Source organism: Macaca nemestrina, chromosome 14 (genome assembly GCF_043159975.1).
Source record: "Macaca nemestrina isolate mMacNem1 chromosome 14, mMacNem.hap1, whole genome shotgun sequence".
Taxonomy (NCBI): Eukaryota; Metazoa; Chordata; class Mammalia; order Primates; family Cercopithecidae; genus Macaca; species Macaca nemestrina.
In genome coordinates, this window is record NC_092138.1 from 84451713 (window position 1) to 84461713 (window position 10001).

The 10001-nt window shown below is 38.4% G+C and overlaps 1 pseudogene; it reads right to left on the reverse strand.

Moving 5' to 3' along the window:
- Window positions 1-914: 914 nt before the first annotated feature.
- Window positions 915-1376, reverse strand: LOC105487068 (uncharacterized protein C14orf119-like; annotated as a pseudogene).
- Between the last annotated feature and the right edge of the window lie 8625 nt (window positions 1377-10001).

Sequence of the window (10001 nt, forward strand, 5' to 3'; positions counted from 1 at the left end):
CAGAAAAAAATTAGCCAGGCGTGGTAGCAGGCACCTGTAGTCCCAGCTACTCGGGAGGCTGAGGCAGGAGAATGGTGTGAACCCAGGAGGCGGAGCTTGCAGTGAGCTGAGATCATGCCACTGCACTCCAGCCTGGGCAACAGAGCGAGACTCCATCTCAAAAAAAAAAAAAAATACCTGAGACTGGGTAATTTATAGAGAAAAGAGATTTGATTCACTCACGGTTCTGTAGGCTATACTGGAAGCATAGTGGCTTCCACACCAGGGGAGTTCTCAGGAAACTTACAATGATGGTGGAAGGTGAAGGGGAAGCAGGCACATCTTTCATGGTCAGAGCAGGAGGAAGAGGGAGAGGGGAAAGGTGTTACACACTTTTTAACAGATCTTGTGAAAATGAACTCTATCATGGGAACAGCACTAGGGGGATGGTGCCAGATCATTCATGGGAAACCACCCCCACGATCCAATCACCTCCCACCAGGCCCTACCCCCAATATTGGGGATTACAATTTTTTTTTTTTTTTAGTGTAAAAATATGAACTTTTATTGTCCTGTCTTATTTTTGGGGAAAAAGGGTTCTACTTTCCATACTTCATGAGCCAGCAGTGGGCTTGAGTTACAATGTGTAGATCCCTTTTGGTTATAGTTGTAGAAGAAGCCATCAAGTTCTTGAGGCATCTCTTGTTGTTCTTTGACATCTCTTGGAAAGAAGCAAACTAGAAGATGGACCGATGATCTGAATTGCTTAGAATGAAAACATTTACAGTAGGAGCCTAGTTGGCATGCTATTAATGTTGAAATAATCATGCCTGTACTGGTCAGTGAGTTCAGTATGCTGGTTGGAATACCAGTTCCAGACTTTTAGGTGACACGCTTGAATTGAGTTCTCATCGTAGAGTCATGGCCTTGGCTTCATCAGCTGTGGTTATCTTCTTTGGTCTGAATACCTATCAGTCCTTACCAGCTGTAGCAGCCACTGCTTGGTCAAACTTTGCCATGAAGTCTGGCTCATGGAACTCCAGCTGCCTGACAAATTCATTGCATTCCTGCTCAGCCTAGCCTTGAGACCACTGATCCCAAAGACATAGGTGGCACTCAAAGATACAAGGTGGTCCATTTGCCCTGGACACACTAAGCTATACCAGACTATTTGGCAGTGGCTGTAATTTTCCTGGCACTGCCTTAGCTACCAGGTCCTGCAGGAAGCGTTCACACTGGGGACCTGACTAATTGGCAAACCAGTGAAGAATACACTTCATCTCCTGGGAAGTGATGTAAGACACTGGAGAAAGGGAAGAACTAGTATCGTCTGGTACTGAGGGTAAAAGAGAAGGGAAAGATAGTGGCATCGAAAAGGAAGATGACTCCAGTGGCATCCTCCCCTTTTCTCTCAGAAGGCACCTGGAGATTGTCATAAGAGTCCTTAGACTCCAACTACTGCTGGAGCTTCCAGGGATTACAATTTGATACAAGATTTGGGTGGGGACACTAATCCAAACCATATCAGTCATGTGAATAGTATGTACCCTTAACGTGATGTGATGAAAATGTCACTTTGACTCTGTGATTTTCCTCCCCCAAGCCTTAATCTAACTGTGAGGGGAAAAATTACATAAATCCCAATTGAGGGACATTCTATAAAATGCCTAACTTGTACTCCTCAACACTGTCAAGGCCAAACAAACAAACAAACAAACAAACCAAGGAAAGTTTTAGAAATCATCAAAGCCCAGAGGAACCTAAGGAGACATGGTAAATAAATGTAATGTGGGATTCTGGATGAGATCCTAGAACAGAAGAAGGTAAAAACCAAAGAAATCTGAACAAAGTAGGGACTTCAGTTTAAAATAATGTATCAATATTGGTTCATTAATTCTAACAAATGTATCATAATATATAAAATAATAGGGAACACTGGGTGTGGAGCATATGGCAACTCTCGGTATCATCATCACAATTTTTTCTACAAGCCTAAAACTATTTGAAAAGCTAAATTTTATTTTAAAAAATTGAACACAGCTTCAGGGACCGAGGGCACCAGAGCATAAAGTCCAACATATGTATAATTTGAGTCTCAGAAACAGAAGAAAGAGAGAACTAGGCAGAAAAACACTTGAAGAAATAATGGCTGAAATTTTCAAAATTTGGTGAAAGATATAAATTTACAGATTTAAAAATCTCAGTGTACTCTAATTAGTAAGAATATGAAGAAAACCATATCTATGCATAGCATAGTAAAACTGCTGAAAATGTATATAAGTATTAGCAGGTGGCAATTTATAACTTTGATGTTTATATAGAAAATAAATACTAAAAATGATAAGCAAGAAAATGAAAAGGAGGAAATAATCCAAGCACAAAAATTAATAAAATTGAGAAGAAATATACAATAAAGATCGAAGAGACTATATAAAAAAACCTCTGGCAAGACTGACGAAGTAAAAAAGGGAAGACACAAATACAAAACATTATAAATATAAAAGAACAATAGCCACAGATGTAACACACAGTACCACAAATAACTTTATGCAAAGCAAATTGAGTGCTTAAATGCAATGGACAATTTCCTATTAAAGTGTTATTTATTATCATTGAATCAAGAATAGAAAACTTAAATCGTTTATTGCATTTGAAGAATGGGGATCAGTAGTTTAAAATATATTTACCTTCAAAACACCTATCCTACACAATTTTAGCAATGAGCTCTAACAGTCTGTCAGGTAACAATTTCAAACTTCCACAAACTCTTCCGGAAGCTAATAGATTAAGAAACACTCATCAATTCATTTCATGAAGCTACGAAGTCCTTGATGCAAAATAGACATGCACACCATGAGGAATGTAAGTTACACACCATTCTCATTCATTAATATAGATGCAGAAACAAAAATATTTGCAAACCATATGTGTGTGTATATATATATAAATGTATATAATCATTAAATTGATTATATCTCAGGAATACAAAGATGGTTCACATTAAAGGACCATCTGGTCATCAGCACATGCAGAAATCATTTGAAAACATTTAACAGTCATTTGTATTTTTAAAAAATTGGGAAAGAAGAAACAGAATGTTCTTAACTCGATAAAGGGATAAAAAACATACAAAATTATACAGTGTTTGCTGTATAAACATACAAAATTATACAGCAAACACTATATTTAATAGGAAAATGTTAGAAGCAATCGATTTAAATTCAGGAAAAGGCAAGGGACCCAACAGCACAGTTTCCATTCAGCATTGTGCTGAAGACTCTAGCCAACCCTTTAAGAAAGGTTAAAAAAAAAAAAAAAAAAAAAAAAAAAAAAGTAAAAGGTTTGGAAAGGATAAAATAAAATTTGTAGAGTAAATTATCATAGATTAAGACAACATAAGAGACTCTTCAAATATTATAGTATAAGTTTTGCAAGGTTTCTGGATATAAAGGTCAAAGTTTTAAAATTATTCACTTTCTGTGCACCAGTCAGTTACTAGGAAATGAAATTTTAAAGGTTTGTGATACCTTAAGGGACATAAGAAGCATAAGAATAAATCTAACCAAATATGAGCATAGCATTTGTGAAGAAATGTTTAAAATCCTTTATTGAAAAAAGTTAGAGCTAAATCTAAATAAATGGAGATATATACCATGTACATAGATAAGAAGACTTAATATTATAATATTGTAAGTTCCCTATAAATTAATTCATAAATTTAATGTACCTCCAATTAAAAACTTTATAGTATTTTGTGTAGCTTGACACATTGATTCTAAAAATTTATAGTGAAAAGCAAAGAGCCATGAAAATTAAGATGAGTTTAAAGAAGAGCAAGGTGGAGGGATTTGTTCTGGTAGGTATCCAGTCTTCTTATATGGCTACAGTAATCAAGATTGTATTTTCTGGCAGGTATAAAGAAATTAGTGAACAAAATTGAGAACCCAGAAACAGATCAATGCTTACACGAAACCTTACTGTGTAACAGAGTCGACAGTGCAGATCAGCAGGGAATAATAGGGTAATAATTTAATAAATGGTGCTAGGACAATTGGTAATGCAATGAAAAGAATCTGATCTCTATCTTGCACCACAAACAAAAACTAAATTTTAGGGGGATTAAAAACCTAACATTAAAAAAGAAAAAATTGAAAGTGTTACAAGAAAATGTAGAATATTTTTTATGAATGCAGAATAAAGGAGGGCTTCTTGTTTTTTTTTTAACTTAATCCCAAATGTGATAGTATAAAGGAGGGTTTCTTAAACAAGAAAAACAAAGCATCATCTATGAAAGAACTGATTGATTCAACTACATTAAAATTTAAAATTCTTATTAATCAAAAACACTAGGCCGGGCGCGGTGGCTCAAGCCTGTAATCCCAGCACTTTGGGAGGCCGAGACCGGTGGATCACGAGGTCAGGAGATCGAGACCATCCTGGCTAACATGGTGAAACCCCGTCTCTACTAAAAAAAATACAAAAAACTAGCCGGGCGAGGTGGCGGGCACCTGTTGTCCCAGCTACTCGGGAGGCTGAGGCAGGAGAATGCCGTAAACCCGGGAGGCGGAGCTTGCAGTGAGCTGAGATCTGGCCACTGCACTCCAGCCTGGGCGACAGAGCGAGACTCCGTCTCAAAAAAACAAACAAACAAAAAAACACTAAAAAAGTAAAGACAATGCATGTATGCCCATAAAAGAATTAGTATACAGAATATATTAAAAAATCTATACAACATTTGTCAATATAACCCAATATAAAAAAAAATTGTGACACATAGGAAGAGGCAATTTACAGAGGAGTCTATTAAATGGACAATAAATACATGAAAAACTGCTAAACTTTATTAGATATCAGAAAAATGCAAAAACAAGACCACAATAAGAGACCATTTTACCCTGTCAGCTTGGCAATAATTTAAAAGTCCAACAATATCAAGTGCAAGGTATTGCCTATTTGCCCTTCCAGATCCACTCTTTACCCTTCTCTGTCCAGAAAATGGAAAATGAGAGAACCATGAGTTTGGATTTATTTCCCTGGTTCTCTCCCTGCTCTGCCTAGGGCTGATGATGGCTGTGATGCTCTACTGAAAATTACAGCTCTTGTTAAACATCCACTTGCACAGGTGTATGTTTCTTAAGTTCGAGTAACACTCCCATGCCTACCAATTCAGACCTGGGAGTGTCAGTGACTCCCCGTTGTGGATACTTGACCAACTCTTGTTGGTTCCTTCACCTCAGTTCACAACTCTGAAAAAAAATCTCTTCATTAAACTCTCTTTAATTATCCCATTTGAGTGTGTCATCTTTCCTACCAAGACTGCTTAATATACTAAATACTGGCAAGAAGGTGAAACAATAAGAACTCATATACCGCTATGAGAGTGTGAATTGGTGTAAGCACCTTAGAGAACAATTAGACAATATTTAGAAACTTGAAGATATGCATACTTCATGAACCAGGCATTCCATTATATAAGTCTAGAAAAATGATCTCTACATGTTAGGAAACATAAGAATTATCTTCATGGTAATGTAATAGCAAAAAGTTAGAGATAATCTAAACATCTATCAAGAGGAAAAGGATAAATACTAGAATGGCGACATAATGTAATGCTATTCCATACTGAATATTACTGAACCAGGAGTTATATTAATATGTATTGACATGGATGAATCTCACACACTTTTATTTTTTATTATTTTTAAGCTCTGTTGGACTTGACTCACATTTTTAAGGTAATGAGCAAACAGCAAAAGAACACACAAAGATTGGTACTATAAAGCTTTAAAACATGAAAAATAATACTAATTACTGCCCAGAAACACAACATATATAACAAATATGTGAAGAAATGTTAGATTTAAATATTAAATCTAGAATAGTGGTTACCTCTAGGAGGGAACAAGGTGAAGTGATTCCAGGATATATAAAAAGATTTAGCTGTGTTGGCAATGTTTAATTTCTTAAGGTGGAAGATGTATAAGTATACATGGAATTATTTTTAAACCTTTTTGTAGGTTTGGATATACATATTTGGATATTGCATATACATTTGGATATTGCATATACATTTTAAATTTTAAAAAACTCAAAGTTTATTGATAAGATAGATTGTTCACATGAGATTGCAATGTAGTTAGGAAAAAATGAGAGAAATACATTTAAAGCAAGTTTTAAAACCACACATATAATATGCTAGCATTGGTATATGGTTGAGTATGTATAAATTATCTCTGGAAAGATACACATGAAACTGTTAATAGTGGATCTTTTGGGCAAGGGGGCTCAGTGGATAGGGAATCATTTTTAGATATGTTTTTACGTCTTTTGAATTTTGTATCATAGGCATCTATTATCTATTCTTAAAAAATAAAACGGGCTGGCTGCGGTGGCTCACGCCTGTAATCTTAGCACTTTGGGAGGCTGAGGCGGGCAGATTGCCTGAGCTTAGGAGTTCGAGACCAGCCTGGGCAACATGGTGAAACCCAGTCTCTACTAAAATACAAAAAATCAGCCAGGCGTGGTGGCATGCACCTGTAGTCCCAGCTACTCGGGAAGCTGAGGCAGGAGAATTGCTTGAACCAGGGAGGCGGAGGTTGCAGTGACCCAAGATCACGCCACTGCATTCCAGTCTGGGCAACAGAGTGAGACTCTGTCTCCAAAATAAGTAAAATAAATAAATAAATAAAACGTTTGAAAATGGCCTATTGTCTTCTGTTGACTTGGTGAGAAATCTCATCATCCAGCCACCCTACACCAGCTGACCAGCACTGGTGTTTAAAACAGGAGAGAGTATGGTGTCCAGCAGTCGTGAGAGAGATTGCATGGCCCTCAAAATTGAAAACATTTACTCTCTGGCTCTTTAGAAAAAGGTTTGTCAACCCCTGATTTAGAAGGATGTGGATATGAGAGACGAGGGTAAGAAAAATATCAAGAAAGATGGCCAGGCTTTGAGTTTGAGTTATGAACAGAAATGGTTGGAAGATGCTCACTGAGCTAGCACATACAGAAGGCAGACAATTGTAGTGGGAGGGGTGAGGAGGCAAGGGGGTAGTTCTAGAAGATTCTAAGTGTTTTGAGTTTGAGATGTCATGGGATGTCCAATTAATGATGTCATTAGGCATTTGGTATGTGGATCAGGAGTCATCGAGAGGGATCAGAGCTGGAGATTCAGAACTGGGAGTCATTGGCATAGAGATGGGGCATGAAGGAGATCACTGAGGCAGTGAGAAGAGATGATCCCAGGAAGGTCACAGCTCTTTAGATGGAGTGAGGGGAAGAATTGAAAAGGAGACTAAGGAGAGGTGGTCAGAGAATTAGGAAGAAAACCAAGAGAGTATGGAGTCACTGAACCTAGGGACAGAGTCTTTCTAGAAAAGAACAGGTCCACAGATTGAATGCTGCTGAGAAGAGCTGATGAGTGAATATGCCTGGTGATCTTGATGAGAATATTTCTGGTGAAATAGTGGGATTTTAGTGAGATTTTGGTGATCAGAGAATGAGAGAAAGGATATTCCAGACTGATGGGACTGAATCAGCATAAAAAGGGATCCAGCACAGAATAAACCATGTCTAGGGAATGGAGAAGAGAGAGTTGGAGAAATTCCAATTCCAGGAGGAATTCCAATTGCAGGAAGTTGGACTATATTCTGTAGACATTAGGGAACCAAGGCAGATGTTGAGCACAGGAGTGTAATTAAGAGAAGATAAACATTTCTTTAAAAGAAGACTGGCTGCATGGCTCCTGTCTGGGAATACTGAGATTTTGCCAGGTTTCTTTGAAGATTGATATTTCAAGAACTAGGACCCAGTGGCTCTATCAGTCCTGAAGATTGAGCAGGGAAAGAATTCATTTCATGTGATTACACAGAACCAAGCCATTTCCTGATACACCTACACTTGAGACTTGGGGAAATGGGATGTGGAGGATATGGGTACTAGTAATTCTGATGAGGATTTAATTAAGAACTCAATTTTCCCAGACTTCCAGTACTTGACTGCCTGATGTTTCTTTAATGGGAACTGTTGATATGTTCTAATTATGGTGGGTTATTTATGGGATCAGGTCTCATCTCTCTGCTCAATTATGTTTTGTTTGGGAGATTTGCATTCTTTTATGACTCTAGCTCTTAAGTGAGTCTATTGTCTTCCCCAAGGATGCGCTTAGTCTGGGGACCTCTCATTTGTGGCTTTTCCTCTACCAGAAATCCCACCACCCTTTTCCCTTCTCTTCTATTCATTGATAAACTCTGAAGTCATAGGGAAGGCAACTCCTTTCTCCCATATTCACAGCGCTATCTGTGGCTGTACTCTTGCCTGGTGCTGGATTTGCCCTGAAGACTCAGCTTAAAGTCTTCCTTTAAATTTTTGAGACAGAATTCTTTAAAATTATCTGAGTATTAGATGTCTTTGAAATTCTGAGAGAAGTACAAATTCCAGGTGCTCAGAGTCAAGCACACATTTGCTTTGGGAGGCCAAGGCGGGCAGATCACGATGTCAGGAGATCAAGACCATCCTGCCTAACACGGTGAAACCCTGTCTCTACGAAAAATACAAAAAAAAAAAATTAGCTGGGCGTGGTGGTGGGCCCCTGTAGTCCCAGCTACTCGGGAGGCTGAGTCAGGAGAATGGCGTGAACCTGGGAGGCGGAGCTTGCAGTGAGCCGAGATGGTGCCACTGCACTCCAGCCTGGGCGACAAAGCAAGACTCTGTTTAAAAAACACACACACACACACATTTGATAGTCTGAATCAGAAATGACTTATAGAAGTTTCTTCATGGAAGAAAAGCTTCTGGTTCACTACTTTCGAGATACTCTTATAAATTACACTGGGTCCCAGAAAATGTGTGCTCCCATGGACACAAATTGAGGAACAACAGACACTGGGACCTACTTGAGGGTGAAGGGTGGGAGGAGAGAGAGGATCAGAAAAAATAACCATTGGGTACTAGGCTTAGTACCTAGGTGACAAAATAATCTGTGCAACAACCCCCATGATGACACAAGTTTACCTATAGTTTGCCAACAAAGCTGCACATATACCCCGAACCTAAAATAAAAGCTAAAAAAAAGAAAATGTGTGTTCCTTCTAGACCTGGAGTAACCTGAAAGCAAGGGTCATTCTATTTATGTGTGTGTTGGGAAAAAATAATTTTAATAGCAGAGAAGGAACTGTATTTTGAAAACTGCTTGGGAAAGCCTCTTAGAGGAGGAAGTTGAGTCCATAAGAACATTAGCTGGAAGGAGACCTCAAAACAAGCTGAAAATTCTTCATAAGGAACAAACAAGAAGTTTGAGTTGGCAGAGGACAGAGAAAGGGAAGAAAAGAAGAGAGTAAAGAGAGAAAAGAAAAAGAAAGATGGAAACCCGGCATCATGGCAAGAGGCTGTAATGTGGTTTGGCTGTGTCCCCACCCAAACCTCATCTTGAATTGTAGCTCCCACAATTCCTACATGTTGTGGGAGGGACCTAATGGGAGATAATTGAATCATGGGCATGGTTTCCCGTACACTATTCTCATGGTGGTGAATAAGTCTCATGAGATCTGATGTTTTTTTATTATTTATTTATTTATTTATTTATTTATTTATTTATTTATTTTTTGAGACAGAGTCTCGCTCTGTCGCCCAGGCTGGAGTGCAGTGGCCAGATCTCAGCTCACTGCAAGCTCTGCCTCCCGGGTTTGAGATCTGATGTTTTTATAAGGGGTTTCCTCTTGCTTGATTCTCATTCTCTCTTGCCTGCCACTGTGTGAGACATGCCTTTCACCTTCTGCCATGATTGAGGCCTCCCCAGCCAGTGGAAATGTGAGTCCATTAAACCTCTTTTTCTTGATAAATCACCCAGTCTCAGGTATGCCTTTATCAGCAGCATGAAAATGGAGTGATACAGGCTGGAAACTATGGAAGAGAGTGACCCATGAAAAATTTCTAGTGGTGAAGTGGCCAAAAGACTTCAAGTGACCAGGGATGTCAGTTTTCAGTGTGAAGTTACTGTGATACAGTGTAAATGTCCTCCTTCA